General features: G+C 44.0%; 1 long non-coding RNA gene and 1 other non-coding gene across 3 annotated transcripts; one reads left to right on the forward strand and one right to left on the reverse strand.

Moving 5' to 3' along the window:
- The first annotated feature begins 13879 nt into the window (after positions 1-13879).
- LOC106601194 (uncharacterized) lies at positions 13880-17988 on the forward strand. 2 transcript variants are annotated; one of them, XR_014392644.1, is made up of 3 exons: positions 13880-14861; positions 14965-15703; positions 15920-17988. It is a non-coding gene; the product is annotated as an uncharacterized LOC106601194 (transcript). The 2 variants fall into 2 exon arrangements; XR_014392643.1 differs by having other exon boundaries at positions 13880-15703.
- On the reverse strand, positions 17901-18505 carry LOC106600279 (uncharacterized). Its single transcript, XR_006770212.2, has 2 exons — positions 18343-18505; positions 17901-18223 (listed from the first exon to the last, which is right to left on the reverse strand). It is a non-coding gene; the product is annotated as an uncharacterized LOC106600279 (long non-coding RNA).
- Positions 18506-21071: the final 2566 nt, after the last annotated feature.

The following is a 21071-nucleotide window of genomic DNA, read 5'->3' on the forward strand; positions in this document are numbered from 1 at the left end:
GATTTTACTCAGTTACAATTCATATAAGGAAATTAGTCTATTGAAATAAGTTCATTAGGCCATAATCTATGGATTTCACGACTGAGCAAGGGCACAGCCATGGGTGGGGCTGGGAGGGCGTAGGCCCAACCACTGGGGAGTTAGGCCCAGCCGATCAGAATGAGATTTCCCCCACAAAAGGGCTTTATTACAGACAGAAATACTCCTCAGCACCCCCTCAGACGATGCCGCAGGTGAAGAAGCTGGATGTGGAGGTCCTGGGCTTGTGTGGTTACACGTGGTCTGCGGTTGGACGTACTGCCAAATTCTCTAAAACAATGTTGGAGATGGCTTATGGTATAGAAATTAACATTCAATTCTCTGGCAACAGCTCTGGTGGACATTCCTGCTGTCAGCATGCCAATTGCACACTCCCTCAAAACCTGTGACATCTGTGGTATTGTGTTGTGTAACAAAACTGCACATTTTAGAGTGGCCTTTTATTGTCCTCAGCACAAGGTTTACCTGTGTACCTGTGTGATGATCATGCTGTTTAATCAGCTTATTGATATACCACCTGTCAGGTGGATGGATTATCTTGGCAAAGGATAAATGCTCACTAACAGGGATGTTAATTGGGGCTAGGGGGCAGTATTGAGAATTTTGAAAAAAATATGTGCCCATTTTTAACTGCCTCCTACACCAACTCAGAAGCTAGAATATGCATATTATTGTTCAGGTTTGGATAGAAAACACTCCGAATTTTCTAAAACTGTTTGAATGGTGTCTGTAAGTATAACAGAACTCATATGGCAGTCAAAACCCTGAGACAAATTCTGACAGGAAGTGGATACCTGATGTGTTGAATTACCTTTAAGCCTATGCCATTGAAACACACAGGGGCTTATTAATCTTTGAGCACTTCCTATGGCTTCCACCAGATGTCACCAGTCTTTACAAAGTGTTTTGAGTCTTATACTGTGAGATCTGACCGAACAAGAGCCTTGGAACGGTGGTGGCCGATTAGACTCTGGCTCGCGAGTTCATGTTGGGTACTCTCGTTCCAATGCGTTTTAAAAGAGAATGCAATCGTCCGCCTTGAATATTATTCATGTTCTGGTTAAAAAAGGCACTAATGATTTATGCTATACAACGTTTGACATGTTTGAACGAACGTAAATATTTTTCCCCCCTCGTTTATGAAGACAAGTCCGGAGGGCATAGATCATGTGCTAACAACACGGAGCTTTTTGGACATAAATTATGAGCTTTTTCGAACAAAACTACATTTGTTATGGACCTGGGATTCCTGGAAGTGACATCTGATGAAGAGAATCAAAGGTAATGAATTATTTACATAGTATTTTCGATTTTAGATCTCTCCAACATGGCGGTTAGTTTGTATCGCAAAGCGTATTTCTCTGGGCGCAGTGCTCAGATTATTGCAAAGTGTGATTTTCCCAGTAAGGTTATTTTTAAATCTGGCAATCGGGTTGCCTTCAACAGATGTAAATCTATAATTCTTTGAATGACAATATAATATTTTACCAATGTTTTCGAATAGTAATTATTTAATTTGTTGTGCTAATTGACTGGCGGTTATTGGAGGGAAACGATTTCCTCAACATCAACGCCATAGTAAAACGCTGTTTTTGGATATAAATATGAACTTGATAGAACAAAAAATGCATGTATTGTCTAACATAATGTCTTAGGAGTGTCATCTGATGGAGATTGTCAAAGGTTAGTGCATAATTTTAGCTGGTTTTCTGCTTTTGGTGACGCCTGTCTTTGAATTGACAAAACATTACACACAGCTATTGTCAATGTACTCTCCTAACATAATCTAACTTTATGCTTTCGCCGTAAAGCCTTTTTGGAATCGGACAACGTGGTTAGATTAAGGAGATGTTTATCTTTCAAAGGGTGTAAGATAGTTGTATGTTTGAGAAATTTGAATTATGACATTTAATTGTTTTCAAATTTGGCGCTCTTGATATTTCACCTGTTGTTGATAGGGTGTATCAGGGGTGGGACATAGCCCATAGAGGTTAACAAATTTGTGCACAGAATTTGAGAGAAATAAGCTTTTTGTACATATGGAACATTTCTGGGATCTTTTATTTCAGCTCATGAAACATGGGACCAACACTTCACATGTTGCATTTATATTTTTGTTCAGTGTACTGTATGTATGTATGTATGTATGTATGTATACATACTGTCTTTTGTACACTCTTAGTGCCTCATATGATTTTTAAGATAAAACCACACCCAACTCAGCTACTGATTAACACCAGAGATGATTTCCTGTCACAATCAGGAATCAGTTGAATCATATTTGATCAGAGGCTAAAGTAGAAGCACAGAGTTAATCTGTGGCCAAAGTGAGAGAGTGAAACCTGAATGCATGCTCTTTGTCTCCCTCCACAGCTGCTTTGCCGAGTTACATCAGGCAAGGCTTTCTGGAGGCACTGTCAATGCTAAGAAAAAGGAAAAGATGAAAATCCTTCAAACAGTCAAGCGCTGTCTCTCCGTTGTCAATGAGGACTATGAGGACGACGGTGAACAGGTAAGATATTATATGCTAAAAGACTCACTTAACAATAAACCTGGGACACGTGACAATCTTTTTCCTTAGCTCTGTTTCAGTTGTAGTTGTTGATGTATTTTCTGTTTCTTTCCCATTCTTCTCTTAGGATGCCCATGAATGTGTGTTGCTCCTCCTCTTTCAGCTGAAGGAGGAGGGTATGGCATTAAAGGGCTCCCCAGAGCCATACACCTGCCCCGTGAAGCAGTTAGAATTCAAGCTGAAGACTTTCCGTACCTGCACCAGGTAACAGCTGTCATTTGTATATGGTGTACCTTGATGTCTTCATCACATTTGTGAGGAGGTTTAATGTCAGCATAACATGCAGGATACAGAGGTAAAGCATTAAGATAGTTAGTGTGTAGAGGGATCAAAAGGTTTGTGTTGGAGAGCTGATGCATTTCTCTCCGTACCTCTGAAGCTGTGGAGTTATAGTGTATGGTCAGGAGGATTACAATCACCTGTCACTGAACCTGAGCCAAGACCTGACACACAGCCTGGACCTCTACTTTAAGGTCAGCACTTAGCTTCAACCAAGAGTTAGTGAGTATGTCAAGGAACACTATCATTAATGTCATGTTCATAATTGTATTGCTATGCTTTGTTACCTAGCCATCTGCATTAGAGTGTGCATGCAGGGTGTGCTCAGGCAGCATGGCATCTGTGACTAGGCACTTCCTCACGCTGCCCCGGTGAGTCCCTCAGATTACAATTGACAGTCCTGATCTAACTCACCAAACTGGGTTATTGATTTGAGTACAAGACTGATGCCTTTGTCTGTGTGAATGCCTGCCTGGTCGTCTGTGTATGTGAATGCCTGCCTGGTCGTCTGTGTATGTGAATGCCTGCCTGGTCGTCTGTGTATGTGAATGCCTGCCTGGTCGTCTGTTTATGTGAATGCCTGTCTGCCTCTGTCCGTCTGTCTGTGTGTGTGAATGCCTGTCTCTGAGCAGGGTCCTAATGCTTCATATCAAGCGGTTTACTGCAGGCAACTGGGAGCCAGAGAAGGTGGATGATCCCATATCCATCCCTGCAGAACTGACCCTCCCAGCCGTATGTGGGGCGACAGCCCCTGTCCAGCATGGAGCCAGGTTGGTTTAGACTCTGTTTGGGGACATTGCACATTGGGTAGCCAACACACACCATGATTTTCACACACTAGATATTTCTTTTCAATGCCATCAATTTACACAGGGCAAGCTCCATGGGGAAAAACAACATGGACAACACACCTGCAAACTCCCCGAAAGGCACCCTTGATAGACCAGGTAGGACATTGTGTTACTGACATCATGCAGAACACCCTCTCATGAAACAGGACTATTGAGGAAAGCAAGTCAGAAGCTGAAGTTAAGAGTATATTTGTTGATAGGTTTCCACTTCACTTTCTGGTTTGCATTTACACTATATTTGATATACCCCCACCAGCTTCAAATTCCTCTGACCAGCTAGAGAAACCAGCTGTTAGTGAGAAAGAGCAGCAGGCAGCCGCTGTGGTGAGGAGAGAGAGAAATAGAGAAATAGAGAGAGAGAGAAATAGAGAGAGAGAGAGAAATAGATAACATAATTCCATCCAGTTGAGATAGTGGGCGGATCAAGATAAGGCAGTTATAGAAGGCACCCCTATCCTGTAGACAAAATAACAATCCTATTATTAAATGTGTTTCCTTACAGAGACACCAGCCAGACAATATCTACAAATTGTCAAGTGTGATCTCACATCTGGGAGACAACATGTGTACAGGTAAAATGCACGCACGCACACACAATTCTGAAAGCTTAATGTACACTCTATTCTGTTTCCCTTGTTCCCTAGGCCACTACATCAGTGATGTTTTGGACAGCCGTGGCAGTGGGTGGCTCTGCCTGGATGACGCACATGTCTTGAGGACAGATGAGGCCACTGTGCTGAGGGCAACGGCACAGACTGCCTACATCCTGTTCTATGTCTGCAGGTAAGGCTCTAGCCCACACATTTGAGAAGAATGCCACAAATGGAGTCAATCACGACAATGAGTCATCAAGAAAAAAAAAAGTGTTCACCAAAGCTAGAAAGATGATTAATTGACCACGCATTAAGAGTTATCCCTTTAACGTGTAATCCCTCTGTATGTGTTATTTTCCAGACATTGTATGTACATGTAAGATCTCCCTGTCATTTCTCATTGTAGTGGAGCAGGTGAAGGAGACCAGGCCCCTCACTACTAGGAGAAGCACCAGGAGAACCCATCGTTAGGGGCACAGCGCTCAGGGACCACCTGGAGTAGCACCTACCGCACACCAAGAAACATCAGATTCATCGAATTAGGATGCCCTAGACCACCATCAAGCTGCCCTAGACCACCATCAAGCTGCCCTAGACCACCATCAAGCTGCCCTAGACCACCATCAAGCTGCCCTAGACCACCATCAAGCTGCCCTAGACCACCATCAAGCTGCCCTAGACCACCATCAACCTGCCCTAGACCACCATCAAGCTGCCCTAGACCACCATCAAGCTGCCCTAGACCACCATCAAGCTGCCTTAGACCACCATCAAGCTGCCCTAGACCACCATCAAGCTGCCCTAGACCACCATCAAGCTGCCTTAGACCACCATCAAGCTGCCCTAGACCACCATCAAGCTGCCTTAGACCACCATCAAGCTGCCCTAGACCACCATCAAGCTGCCCTAGACCACCATCAAGCTGCCCTAGACTACCATCAGGCTGCCCTAGACCACCAGAAGAAACAGCCTACACCACTGTAGGCTATCCACTGTTTATATAAATATAAAACATCTCACCTACCTAGTGCAATTCATTTTCCTTTACTGTACATGGTAGTTAATAACTGCACCTACAGTGCATTCAGAAAGTATTCAGACCCCTTGACTTTTTCCACATTTTGTTAAGTTACAGCCTTATTCTAAAATGGATTAAATTGTTTTTCTTCTTCTCATCAATCTACCCCATAATGACAGCAAAAACAGTTTTTAGAATTTTTTGCAAATGTATAAAGAAAACAAAAAGCTTAACTATCACATTTACATAAGTATTCAGACCCTTTACTCAGTACTTTGTTGAAGCATCTTTGGCAGCGATTACACCCTCGAGTCTTCTTGGGTATGACGCTACAAGCTTAGCACACCTGTATTTGGGGAGTTTCTCCCATTCTTCTCTGCAGATCCTCTCAAGCTCTGTCAGGTTGGATGGGGAGAATCGCTGCACAGCTATTTTCAGGTCTCCAGAGATGTTCAATCAGGTTAAAGTCTGGGCTCTGGCTGGGCCACTCAGAGACTTGTCCCCAAGCCACCCCTGCGTTGTCTTGGCTGTGTGCTTATGGTCGTTGTCTTGTTGGAAGTTGACCCCTTCGCCCCAGTCTGAGATCCTGAACGCTCTGGAGTTGGTTTTCAACAAGCATCTCTCTGTACTTTGTGCCATTCATCTTTCCCTCGATTCTGACTAGTCTCCCAGTCCCTGCTGCTGAAAAACATCCCCACAGCACGATGCTGCCACCACCATACTTCACCGTAGAAATGGTGCCAGGTTTCCTCCAGATGTGACGCTTGGCATTCAGGCCAAGGAGTTCAATCTTGTTTCTCATGGTCTGAGAGTCTTTAGGTGGCTTTTGGCAAACTCCAAGCGTGCTGTCATATGCCTTTTGCTGAGAAGTGGCTTCCGTCTGGCCACTCTACCAGAAAGACCTGATTGGTGGAGTGCTGCAGAGATGGTTGTCCTTCTGGAGGGTTCTCCAATCTCCACAGAGGAACTCTGGAGCTCTGTCAGAGTGACCATCAGGTTCTTGTTCACCTCCCTGACCAAGGCCTTTCTCACCTGATTGCTCAGTTTGGCCAGGCAGCCAGCTCTAGGAGTCTTTGAGGTTCCAAACTTCTTCCATTTAGGAATGATGGAGGACAATTCCTTTGACCTCATGGCTTGGTTTTTGTTCTGACATGCACTGTCAACTGCGGGACCTTATATAGACAGGTGTGCCTTTCCAAATCATGTACAATCATGTACAAGTATTTCTGTTTTTTATTTTGTATACATTTGCTAGAATGTCTAAAAACCTGTCTTCACTTTGTCATTATGGGGTATTGTGTGTAGATTGAGGATTTGTAATTTTTTTAAATCCTTTTTGAATAAGGCTGTAACGTAACAAAATGTGGAAAAAGTCAATGGGTGTGAATACGTTCCGAATGCACTGTATAAGAGGCAATCTCTATCATTCATTCATTCATGTTGAGTAAAAAGTGGAAAAAGTTAATAATATTAAAACAATATTGTGTGTCTGTGCACAGTCTATCTACGCACTCCCTCAGGATTTGAATGTAACCACAAATACAATAAAGTAATGGAACAATGAATGGCAATGTAACAGACCATACATCACAGATCAGTTTGGAAGACAGTCTTGACCCACAACTACTGTGGGAAAGACTAAGAGGACATCAGAGCTGGGGGCTCTGCGACTGGAGGTGTGGGCTCCTCTGGGGGGATAGGGATGGCTGCAGGGGCCGGCCCGCAGACGACCCAGAGTCCTGGACAGGGGCCTTGGGTGCCTCTGAGGAAGGTGTTGAAGCAGCTGTGGCAGACTTTGCCTAGTTCCAGAGGAGATATAAACAGGCTGTTACTGTCATCTATGCAGACAATCATGTGACCCAAAACAGGTGGGTGCAGCTCATTATGAGTCCAAGTAAAATGGATTAGGGAAATGTACCTTCGATACCATAACTACAACGAAGTTCTTCTCGTCAATTTTGTAGTCTTTAATAGGTGTGTCATCTTGCAGGATTTTGCCAGCATATATGAGCTTCTGTCCAGACACTGGGAAGTTATCTTCTCCTTCAGTACCTTCACCTGTTGAAACCAAAAATAAGCTGTTCAGTCTTGCTTTAATTGTTAAACACAGTGCAACCAAAAAGTTGCTCGCTAACACTGACTGTTTGAATTGCCCAACTTTTTACATTGCGGTTTACCTTACATGATGTAGCTAGCTAGCCATTTTCACTCGTTATGACCTAGCTAGTAAAGGTCTGCTAGAATATTGCTGATTAATCGTCCAACTAGACTTGCATAGACTAAAATAGATAACGTAGTTAGCTAGCTAGCTAGTAATATGGCTGTCAAGCTAATATACAACAAATGGCTGTCTAGCAAATATGGCTGTCTAGCAAATATGGCTATCTAGCAAATATACAACAAATGTACTAACGTTAGTATTTTTGTTTAGTTTACAGTCACTAGGCAGAGTGGCACCTTTTCAATGAGGTACGGTCAGAGGTCCTCCTAACATACAATGATGAAGACAGCTTGTCGGTCGGAACGTTGGATATTAGGTTATTCAATTATTGAGTCTGAGCAAGAGAGTGCGGCTCTCCTTTGCTTTTTCAAAGGTCATCCTAACAACCATTGCAAAGCTACACGTTCGATCTGTATCAGATCAGCGTCAACTGAAGTGAAATAGGCATTTTACTTTCCATAATAAAATATTACTCTAAAGTATTTTAAGAAGATAGAAGCTAATAAATATGTTTTATGTTTACTGTATATTGTATAGGCTGTAAATGTGTCTTTACATTTGTCTATTGCTGGCAGCACCAATTCACCGAGTCAAATTCTGTGAATGTGTGAATGTAGGCCACTTGGGCAATAAAAGTTATTTTGATTCTGATAGACAGTACTTCGAATTTCCTAGCCTCTTACTATATCCCATACAATCATGCGTCAGTGACCCAGGGAGCATGGGAGAAAGAGAAGACAAATGTTTTCTCAATAAAAAAACAGGTTTATTGGCAAGAACCTAGTTATTTTGTATATTTTATGAAATAGGAACAACTCTGAATACACGATCAATTCATTTTGTAAATTATTTTTCAACATTTTGGTTTGTGTGATTTGTTGGCTATTTACGCTGGTAACGCGTAGTCAAGCGCATCATAATTTGGTTATGACATCACAATGTTAAATAGGCAACATATTTTGATGTTCTGCAAAATAAGGCATAGTCTACAAATACACTGAAATGGGATGTTTGTGTTGCTGTAAAAAGGTATATGTTTAGTCTGGGCTAGAATTGATCTAATTCTGTTACAATTTAGAGTATATTCTATTCTTTTCTGCTATTCCTAGTTGTTTCATTGTCTATTTATGTGTCCCATATGGCAGGATTTGGGACAGAGGGTATAACTATGGTTACAATGGGCGACAAGTTCTTTATTTTATGGTCAGATCATGTGGTTTGGGTGTGACCTTTGCTGCTAGTTCAAATATAACAAGGTCTGTTGTGAAGCAAGTAAGATCTTTTTATTTGATTTGTTATGTACTATATTAGCTATATAATGTTTCTCCAAACAGAAAAAGAAGTGCAGAGTTCGCCTCGGGATTGGGAGCCGCTGTCCATCGCCGTTCCCAATCCCACCCAAACTGACGTCATTGGATGCCAGCATGGTAACTGCGTCAGTTTGGAAAAACCGGGAGAAGAAGAACGTAAAGGATCACCACCAACTTGATTCTTCCTTTGTCTCTTCTTTCCATTTGAAACCGTCTACAACATCTCTGACACCCCTCGACCCCTTGTCTGGCCGAACACCAATCGGCGCTGCATCCCCCTCACCCCCTGGATCCCCTGCCAGATCCCCTTCCACTCTCTCCAAGTTCTTCAGCCTCTCTTCCCTCTCCTCTCTCCACATGTCATCTGTCTCTTCTTCTTCAGAGGAAGGATCACAGACCTCCTCCCCTTTTAGTGCTTCCTCTGTTTCCCTGGCTGTCTCAACTCAGTCATCCTCCTCTGCCACTCCCCCCAGTCCTGCCTGCCCTTCCTCCACAACCCACGTCTCCTCCCCTGCCCCCCAGTCCTCCTCTCCAAACCCCCTGGACCACCATGGAGAGACCAACAAAGACAGTGAGACTGCCAGGTACTGCAGCCTGACATCAAATTTCATGCCAACCAACACCATTGAATTGAAATGAAAAAGCCAATATAATATAGCTAACCTAATGCATATGTCTGTGTGTCTTTACAGAGATCTTATGAGCTCTGAGGTCAAAGAGGTGGGGGCATTTGTTCCACAGACAAAGAGAATGGTACCCCGATTTGCTGGCATCGCAGGTCTGTAAACGGGTGCCATTTGTTGGTGCTATTTTTCTCAATTCATCTTTGACAAAGCTTCTTTCTTACCGCTGTCCGTCTCTCGGTCTCTCTCTGCAGAGGCCTCCATTGACCTGAGGGATTCCTCTGTCTCCTTGGAGAGGTAAGTACTGTAGACAATAGCCACCTTCATCTCACTCGACTCTACATAAGAGTGGTCACTCACACCATGACATGGTAAGGAATATCTGTCTGCTTGTACATTAAAACAGTGTTCAAACAGACCGATTGGTGTCGAGCTACTGCTACTGAGGCCTCTAACCAGTCTCTCTTCCTCCAGGCCATTGGTCAGGCCTCGGGAAGCCATGGCTCGCCTCCCAAACCTGTTCAGCAAGAGTAGCACCCAGCTGGGGGAGCAGAGCTGCACAGGCGAGGGCGAAGACAACACCAAGCTCCTCGGGTAAAACACACACACATCTACACACACACACCTACTCTTATCTCTGAGCTCTGCTTTTTGTTTTAAATAATTCTGTGTGGTATTCAGAGTTATCTTGCGTTCATGCCTTACAAATCCATTCATTAGTTTACCTTTGGTCCACTGTTCAGATATTAGTGTGTAACTGATGGCTTCTTTCCCACAGGTTGCCTAATATTGGCAACACCTGCTTCATGAACTCTGCTCTGCAGTGCCTGCTGGGGCTGCCAGCATTTTGCAGAGACATCCTGAAACAGCAGGACACCTGGAGTTCCTCCCCCTCCTCTAAACTGCTATGGTATACAGCCTCGCTTTCACTCTCCTGTCGCACCTGTACACACACTGACCCACCCATCTAGACGCTTATAGTTACAGTACACAAGTCCCGCCTCAATGTATGTGTCAGTGGAGGCTGCTGAGGGGACGACGGCTCGTAATGATGTCTGTAATGGAGCAAATGGAATGGCATCAAACACATAGAAACCATATGTTTGATGTATTTGATAGCATTCCACTGATTCCGCTCCAGCCATTACCAATTAAGGTGCCATCAACCTCCTGTGGTATGTATGTACAGTATGTACAGTATGTATGTATGTATGTATGTATGTATGTATGTATGTATGTATGTATGTATGTATGTATGTATGTATGTATGTATGTATGTATGTACGTACGTACGTACGTACGTACCTATCTATCTATCTATCTATCTATCTATCTATCTATCTATCTATCTATCTATCTATCTATCTATCTATCTATCTATCTATCTATCTATCTATCTATCTATCTATCTATCTATCTATCTATCTATCTATCTATCTATCTATCTATCTATCTATCTATCTATCTATCTATCTATCTATCTATGTATACTAAACAAATATACTGCTCAAAAAAATAAAGGGAACACTTAAACAACACAATGTAACTCCAAGTCAATCACACTTCTGTGAAATCAAACTGTCCACTTAGGAAGCAACACTGATTGACAATAAATTTCACATGCTGTTGTGCAAATGGAATAGACAACAGATGGAAATGATAGGCAATTAGCAAGACACCCCCAATAAAGGAGTGGTTCTGCAGGTGGTAACCACAGACCACTTCTCAGTTCCTATGCTTCCTGGCTGATGTTTTGGTCACTTTTGAATGCTGGCGGTGCTTTCACTCTAGTGGTAGCATGAGACGGAGTCTACAACCCACACAAGTGGCTCAGGTAGTGCAGCTCATCCAGGATGGCACATCAATGCGAGCTGTGGCAAGAAGGTTTGCTGTGTCTGTCAGAGTAGTGTCCAGAGCATGGAGGCGCTACCAGGAGACAGGCCAGTACATCAGGAGACATGGAGGAGGCTGTAGGAGGGCAACAACCCAGAAGCAGGACCGCTACCTCCGCCTTTGTGCAAGGAGGAGCAGGAGGAGCACTGCCAGAGCCCAGCAAAATTACCTCCAGGAGGCCACAAATGTGCATGTGTCTGCTCAAAACGGTTAGAAACAGACTCCATGAGGGTGGGATGAGGGCCCGACGTCCACAGGTGGGGGTTGTGCTTACAGCCCAACACCGTGCAGGACGTTTGGCATTTGCCAGAGAACACCAAGATTGGCAAATTCGCCACTGGCGCCCTGTGCTCTTCACAGATGAAAGCAGGTTCACACTGAGCACATGTGACAGACGTGACAGAGTCTGGAGACGCCGTGGAGAACGTTCTGCTGCCTGCAACATCCTCCAGCATGACCGGTTTGGCGGTGGGTCAGTCATGGTGTGGGGTGGCATTTCTTTGGGGGTCCGCACAGCCCTCCATGTGCTCGCCAGAGGTAGCCTGACTGCCATTAGGTACTGAGATGAGATCCTCAGACCCCTTGTGAGACCATATGCTGGTGCGGTTGGCCCTGGGTTCCTCCTAATGCAAGACAATACTAGACCTCATGTGGCTGGAGTGTGTCAGCAGTTCCTGCAAGAGGAAGGCATCGATGCTATGGACTGGCCCGCCCGTTCCCCAGACCTGAATCCAATTGAGCACATCTGGGACATCATGTCTCGCTCCATCCACCAACGCCACGTTGCACCACAGACTGTCCAGGAGTTGGCGGATGCTTTAGTCCAGGTCTGGGAGGAGATCCCTCAGGAGACCATCCGCCACCTCTTCAGGAGCATGCCCAGGCGTTGTAGGGAGGTCATACAGGCACATGGAGGCCACACACACTACTGAGCCTCATTTTGACTTGTTTTAAGGATATTACATCAAAGTTGGATCAGCCTGTAGTGTGGTTTTCCACTTTAATTTTGAGTGTGACTCATAATCCAGACCTCCATGGGTTGATAAATTGGATTTCCATTGATTATTTTTGTGTGATTTTGTTGTCAGCACATTCAACTATGTAAAGAAAAAAGTATTAATAAGATTATTTAATTCATTCAGATCTAGGATCTGTTATTTTAGTGTTCCCTTTATTTTTTTGAGCAGTGTATATAAATGCAACATGCAACAATTTGAAATATTTTACTCTGTTACAATTCATATAAGGAAATTAGTCTATTGAAATAAATTCATTAGGCCATAATGTATGGATTTCACGACTGAGCAAGGGCACAGCCATGGGTGGGGCTGGGAGGGCGTAGGCCCAACCACTGGGGAGTTAGGCCCAGCCGATCAGAATGAGATTTCCCCCACAAAAGGGCTTTATTACAGACAGAAATACTCCTCAGCACCCCCTCAGACGATGCCGCAGGTGAAGAAGCTGGATGTGGAGGTCCTGGGCTTGTGTGGTTACACGTGGTCTGCGGTTGGGAGGCCGGTTGGACGTACTGCCAAATTCTCTAAAACAATGTTGGAGATGGCTTATGGTATAGAAATTAACATTCAATTCTCTGGCAACAGCTCTGGTGGACATTCCTGCTGTCAGCATGCCAATTGCACACTCCCTCAAAACCTGTGACATCTGTGTTGTGTAACAAAACTGCACATTTTAGAGTGGCCTTTTATTGTCCTCAGCACAAGGTTTACCTGTGTACCTGTGTGATGATCATGCTGTTTAATCAGCTTCTTGATATACCACCTGTCAGGTGGATGGATTATCTTGGCAAAGGATAAATGCTCACTAACAGGGATGTTAACAAATTTGTGCACAGAATTTGAGAGAAATAAGCTTTTTGTACATATGGAACATTTCTGGGATCTTTTATTTCAGCTCATGAAACATGGGACCAACACTTCACATGTTGCATTTATATTTTTGTTCAGTGTACTGTATGTATGTATGTATGTATGTATACATACTGTCTTTTGTACACTCTTAGTGCCTCATATGATTTTTAAGATAAAACCACACCCAACTCAGCTACTGATTAACACCAGAGATGATTTCCTGTCACAATCAGGAATCAGTTGAATCATATTTGATCAGAGGCTAAAGTAGAAGCACAGAGTTAATCTGTGGCCAAAGTGAGAGAGTGAAACCTGAATGCATGCTCTTTGTCTCCCTCCACAGCTGCTTTGCCGAGTTACATCAGGCAAGGCTTTCTGGAGGCACTGTCAATGCTAAGAAAAAGGAAAAGATGAAAATCCTTCAAACAGTCAAGCGCTGTCTCTCCGTTGTCAATGAGGACTATGAGGACGACGGTGAACAGGTAAGATATTATATGCTAAAAGACTCACTTAACAATAAACCTGGACACGTGACAATCTTTTTCCTTAGCTCTGTTTCAGTTGTAGTTGTTGATGTATTTTCTGTTTCTTTCCCATTCTTCTCTTAGGATGCCCATGAATGTGTGTTGCTCCTCCTCTTTCAGCTGAAGGAGGAGGGTATGGCATTAAAGGGCTCCCCAGAGCCATACACCTGCCCCGTGAAGCAGTTAGAATTCAAGCTGAAGACTTTCCGTACCTGCACCAGGTAACAGCTGTCATTTGTATATGGTGTACCTTGATGTCTTCATCACATTTGTGAGGAGGTTTAATGTCAGCATAACATGCAGGATACAGAGGTAAAGCATTAAGATAGTTAGTGTGTAGAGGGATCAAAAGGTTTGTGTTGGAGAGCTGATGCATTTCTCTCCGTACCTCTGAAGCTGTGGAGTTATAGTGTATGGTCAGGAGGATTACAATCACCTGTCACTGAACCTGAGCCAAGACCTGACACACAGCCTGGACCTCTACTTTAAGGTCAGCACTTAGCTTCAACCAAGAGTTAGTGAGTATGTCAAGGAACACTATCATTAATGTCATGTTCATAATTGTATTGCTATGCTTTGTTACCTAGCCATCTGCATTAGAGTGTGCATGCAGGGTGTGCTCAGGCAGCATGGCATCTGTGACTAGGCACTTCCTCACGCTGCCCCGGTGAGTCCCTCAGATTACAATTGACAGTCCTGATCTAACTCACCAAACTGGGTTATTGATTTGAGTACAAGACTGATGCCTTTGTCTGTGTGAATGCCTGCCTGGTCGTCTGTGTATGTGAATGCCTGCCTGGTCGTCTGTGTATGTGAATGCCTGCCTGGTCGTCTGTGTATGTGAATGCCTGCCTGGTCGTCTGTTTATGTGAATGCCTGTCTGCCTCTGTCCGTCTGTCTGTGTGTGTGAATGCCTGTCTGTCTCTGAGCAGGGTCCTAATGCTTCATATCAAGCGGTTTACTGCAGGCAACTGGGAGCCAGAGAAGGTGGATGATCCCATATCCATCCCTGCAGAACTGACCCTCCCAGCCGTATGTGGGGCGACAGCCCCTGTCCAGCATGGAGCCAGGTTGGTTTAGACTCTGTTTGGGGACATTGCACATTGGGTAGCCAACACACACCATGATTTTCACACACTAGATATTTCTTTTCAATGCCATCAATTTACACAGGGCAAGCTCCATGGGGAAAAACAACATGGACAACACACCTGCAAACTCCCCGAAAGGCACCCTTGATAGACCAGGTAGGACATTGTGTTACTGACATCATGCAGAACACCCTCTCATGAAACAGGACTATTGAGGAAAGCAAGTCAGAAGCTGAAGTTAAGAGTATATTTGTTGATAGGTTTCCACTTCACTTTCTGGTTTGCATTTACACTATATTTGATATACCCCCACCAGCTTCAAATTCCTCTGACCAGCTAGAGAAACCAGCTGTTAGTGAGAAAGAGCAGCAGGCAGCCGCTGTGGTGAGGAGAGAGAGAGAAAGAGAGAGAGAGAGAAATAGAGAGAGAGAGAGAAATAGAGAGAGAGATAGTGGGCGGATCAAGATAAGGCAGTTATAGAAGGCACCCCTATCCTGTAGACAAAATAACAATCCTATTATTAAATGTGTTTCCTTACAGAGACACCAGCCAGACAATATCTACAAATTGTCAAGTGTGATCTCACATCTGGGAGACAACATGTGTACAGGTAAAATGCACGCACGCACACACAATTCTGAAAGCTTAATGTACACTCTATTCTGTTTCCCTTGTTCCCTAGGCCACTACATCAGTGATGTTTTGGACAGCCGTGGCAGTGGGTGGCTCTGCCTGGATGACGCACATGTCTTGAGGACAGATGAGGCCACTGTGCTGAGGGCAACGGCACAGACTGCCTACATCCTGTTCTATGTCTGCAGGTAAGGCTCTAGCCCACACATTTGAGAAGAATGCCACAAATGGAGTCAATCACGACAATGAGTCATCAAGAAAAAAAAAAGTGTTCACCAAAGCTAGAAAGATGATTAATTGACCACGCATTAAGAGTTATCCCTTTAACGTGTAATCCCTCTGTATGTGTTATTTTCCAGACATTGTATGTACATGTAAGATCTCCCTGTCATTTCTCATTGTAGTGGAGCAGGTGAAGGAGACCAGGCCCCTCACTACTAGGAGAAGCACCAGGAGAACCCATCGTTAGGGGCACAGCGCTCAGGGACCACCTGGAGTAGCACCTACCGCACACCAAGAAACATCAGATTCATCGAATTAGGATGCCCTAGACCACCATCAAGCTGCCCTAGACCACCATCAAGCTGCCCTAGACCACCATCAAGCTGCCCTAGACCACCATCAAGCTGCCCTAGACCACCATCAAGCTGCCCTAGACCACCATCAAGCTGCCCTAGACCACCACCAAGCTGCCCTAGACCACCACCAAGCTGCCCTAGACCACCATCAAGCTGCCCTAGACCACCATCAAGCTGCCCTAGACCACCATCAAGCTGCCCTAGACCACCATCAAGCTGCCCTAGACCACCATCAAGCTGCCCTAGACCACCATCAGGCTGCCCTAGACCACCAGAAGAAACAGCCTACACCACTGTAGGCTATCCACTGTTTATATAAATATAAAACATCTCACCTACCTAGTGCAATTCATTTTCCTTTACTGTACATGGTAGTTAATAACTGCACCTACAGTGCATTCAGAAAGTATTCAGACCCCTTGACTTTTTCCACATTTTGTTAAGTTACAGCCTTATTCTAAAATGGATTAAATTGTTTTTCTTCTTCTCATCAATCTACCCCATAATGACAGCAAAAACAGGTTTTTAGAATTTTTTGCAAATGTATAAAGAAAACAAAAAGCTTAACTATCACATTTACATAAGTATTCAGACCCTTTACTCAGTACTTTGTTGAAGCACCTTTGGCAGCGATTACACCCTCGAGTCTTCTTGGGTATGACGCTACAAGCTTAGCACACCTGTATTTGGGGAGTTTCTCCCATTCTTCTCTGCAGATCCTCTCAAGCTCTGTCAGGTTGGATGGGGAGAATCGCTGCACAGCTATTTTCAGGTCTCCAGAGATGTTCAATCAGGTTAAAGTCTGGGCTCTGGCTGGGCCACTCAGAGACTTGTCCCCAAGCCACCCCTGCGTTGTCTTGGCTGTGTGCTTATGGTCGTTGTCTTGTTGGAAGTTGACCCCCTTCGCCCCAGTCTGAGATCCTGAACGCTCTGGAGTTGGTTTTCAACAAGCATCTCTCTGTACTTTGTGCCGTTCATCTTTCCCTCGATTCTGACTAGTCTCCCAGTCCCTGCTGCTGAAAAACATCCCCACAGCACGATGCTGCCACCACCATACTTCACCATAGAAATGGTGCCAGGTTTCCTCCAGATGTGACGCTTGGCATTCAGGCCAAGGAGTTCAATCTTGTTTCTCATGGTCTGAGAGTCTTTAGGTGGCTTTTGGCAAACTCCAAGCGTGCTGTCATATGCCTTTTGCTGAGAAGTGGCTTCCGTCTGGCCACTCTACCAGAAAGACCTGATTGGTGGAGTGCTGCAGAGATGGTTGTCCTTCTGGAGGGTTCTCCAATCTCCACAGAGGAACTCTGGAGCTCTGTCAGAGTGACCATCAGGTTCTTGTTCACCTCCCTGACCAAGGCCTTTCTCACCTGATTGCTCAGTTTGGCCAGGCAGCCAGCTCTAGGAGTCTGAGGTTCCAAACTTCTTCCATTTAGGAATGATGGAGGACAATTCCTTCGACCTCATGGCTTGGTTTTTGTTCTGACATGCACTGTCAACTGCGGGACCTTATATAGACAGGTGTGCCTTTCCAAATCATGTACAATCATGTACAAGTATTTCTGTTTTTTATTTTGTATAAATTTGCTAGAATGTCTAAAAACCTGTCTTCACTTTGTCATTATGGGGTATTGTGTGTAGATTGATGAGGATTTGTAATTCTTTTATCCTTTTTGAATAAGGCTGTAACGTAACAAAATGTGGAAAAAGTCAATGGGTGTGAATACGTTCCGAATGCACTGTATAAGAGGCAATCTCTATCATTCATTCATGTTGAGTAAAAAGTGGAAAAAGTTAATAATATTAAAACAATATTGTGTGTCTGTGCACAGTCTATCTACGCACTCCCTCAGGATTTGAATGTAACCACAAATACAATAAAGTAATGGAACAATGAATGGCAATGTAACAGACCATACATCACAGATCAGTTTGGAAGACAGTCTTGACCCACAACTACTGTGGGAAAGACTAAGAGGACATCAGAGCTGGGGGCTCTGCGACTGGAGGTGTGGGCTCCTCTGGGGGGATAGGGATGGCTGCAGGGGCCGGGCCCGCAGACGACCCAGAGTCCTGGACAGGGGCCTTGGATGCCTCTGAGGAAGGTGTTGAAGCAGCTGTGGCAGACTTTGCCTAGTTCCAGAGGAGATATAAACAGGCTATTACTGTCATCTATGCAGACAATCATGTGACCCAAAACAGGTGGGTGCAGCTCATTATGAGTCCAAGTAAAATGAATTAGGGAAATGTACCTTCGATACCATAACTACAACGAAATTCTTCTCGTCAATTTTGTAGTCTTTAATAGGTGTGTCATCTTGCAGGATTTTGCCAGCATATATGAGCTTCTGTCCAGACACTGGGAAGTTATCTTCTCCTTCAGTACCTTCACCTGTTGAAACCAAAAATAAGCTGTTCAGCCTTGCTTTAATTGTTAAACACAGTGCAACCAAAAAGTTGCTCGCTAACACTGACTGTTTGAATTAGGCAACTTTTTACATTGCGGTTTACCTTACATGATGTAGCTAGCTAGCCATTTTCACTCGTTATGACCTAGCTAGTAAAGGTCTGCTAGAATATTGCTGATTAATCGTCCAACTAGACTTGCATAGACTAAAATAGATAACGTAGTTAGCTAGCTAGCTAGTAATATGGCTGTCAAGCTAATATACAACAAATGGCTGTCTAGCAAATATGGCTATCTAGCAAATATACAACAAATGTACTAACGTTAGTATTTTTGTTTAGTTTACAGTCACTAGGCAGAGTGGCACCTTTTCAATGAGGTACGGTCAGAGGTCCTCCTAACATACAATGATGAAGACAGCTTGTCGGTCGGAACGTTGGATATTAGGTTATTCAATTATTGAGTCTGAGCAAGAGAGTGCGGCTCTCCTTTTCTTTTTCAAAGGTCATCCTAACAACCATTGCAAAGCTACACGTTCGATCTGTATCAGATCAGCGTCAACTGAAGTGAAATAGGCATTTTACTTTCCATAATAAAATATTACTCTAAAGTATTTTAAGAAGATAGAAGCTAATAAATATGTTTTATGTTTACTGTATATTGTATAGGCTGTAAATGTGTCTTTACATTTGTCTATTGCTGGCAGCACCAATTCACCGAGTCAAATTCTGTGAATGTGTGAATGTAGGCCACTTGGGCAATAAAAGTTATTTTGATTCTGATAGACAGTACTTCGAATTTCCTAGCCTCTTACTATATCCCATACAATCATGCGTCAGTGACCCAGGGAGCATGGGAGAAAGAGAAGACAAATGTTTTCTCAATAAAAAAACAGGTTTATTGGCAAGAACCTAGTTATTTTGTATATTTTATGAAATAGGAACAACTCTGAATACACGATCAATTCATTTTGTAAATTATTTTTCAACATTTTGGTTTGTGTGATTTGTTGGCTATTTACGCTGGTAACGCGTAGTCAAGCGCATCATAATTTGGTTATGACATCACAATGTTAAATAGGCAACATATTTTGATGTTCTGCAAAATAAGGCATAGTCTACAAATACACTGAAATGGGATGTTTGTGTTGCTGTAAAAAGGTATATGTTTAGTCTGGGCTAGAATTGATCTAATTCTGTTACAATTTAGAGTATATTCTATTCTTTTCTGCTATTCCTAGTTGTTTCATTGTCTATTTATGTGTCCCATATGGCAGGATTTGGGACAGAGGGTATAACTATGGTTACAATGGGCGACAAGTTCTTTATTTTATGGTCAGATCATGTGGTTTGGGTGTGACCTTTGCTGCTAGTTCAAATATAACAAGGTCTGTTGTGAAGCAAGTAAGATCTTTTTATTTGATTTGTTATGTACTATATTAGCTATATAATGTTTCTCCAAACAGAAAAAGAAGTGCAGAGTTCGCCTCGGGATTGGGAGCCGCTGTCCATCGCCGTTCCCAATCCCACCCAAACTGACGTCATTGGATGCCAGCATGGTAACTGCGTCAGTTTGGAAAAACCGGGAGAAGAAGAACGTAAAGGATCACCACCAACTTGATTCTTCCTTTGTCTCTTCTTTCCATTTGAAACCGTCTACAACATCTCTGACACCCCTCGACCCCTTGTCTGGCCGAACACCAATCGGCGCTGCATCCCCCTCACCCCCTGGATCCCCTGCCAGATCCCCTTCCACTCTCTCCAAGTTCTTCAGCCTCTCTTCCCTCTCCTCTCTCCACATGTCATCTGTCTCTTCTTCTTCAGAGGAAGGATCACAGACCTCCTCCCCTTTTAGTGCTTCCTCTGTTTCCCTGGCTGTCTCAACTCAGCCATCCTCCTCTGCCACTCCCCCCAGTCCTGCCTGCCCTTCCTCCACAACCCACGTCTCCTCCCCTGCCCCCCAGTCCTCCTCTCCAAACCCCGTGGACCACCATGGAGAGACCAACAAAGACAGTGAGACTGCCAGGTACTGCAGCCTGATATCAAATTTCATGCCAACCAACACCATTGAATTGAAATGAAAAAGCCAATATAATATAGCTAACCTAATGCATATGTCTGTGTGTCTTTACAGAGATCTTATGAGCTCTGAGGTCAAAGAGGTGGGGGCATTTGTTCCACAGACAAAGAGAATGGTACCTCGATTTGCTGGCATCGCAGGTCTGTAAACGGGTGCCATTTGTTGGTGCTATTTTTCTCAATTCATCTTTGACAAAGCTTCTTTCTTACCGCTGTCCGTCTCTCGGTCTCTCTCTGCAGAGGCCTCCATTGACCTGAGGGATTCCTCTGTCTCCTTGGAGAGGTAAGTACTGTAGACAATAGCCACCTTCATCTCACTCGACTCTACATAAGAGTGGTCACTCACACCATGACATGGTAAGGAATATCTGTATGCTTGTACATTAAAACAGTGTTCAAACAGACCGATTGGTGTCGAGCTACTGCTACTGAGGCCTCTAACCAGTCTCTCTTCCTCCAGGCCATTGGTCAGACCTCGGGAAGCCATGGCTCGCCT

The sequence above is a fragment of the Salmo salar genome, chromosome 06 (assembly GCF_965601325.2).
Source record: "Salmo salar chromosome 06, fSalSal1, whole genome shotgun sequence".
Taxonomy (NCBI): domain Eukaryota; kingdom Metazoa; phylum Chordata; class Actinopteri; order Salmoniformes; family Salmonidae; genus Salmo; species Salmo salar.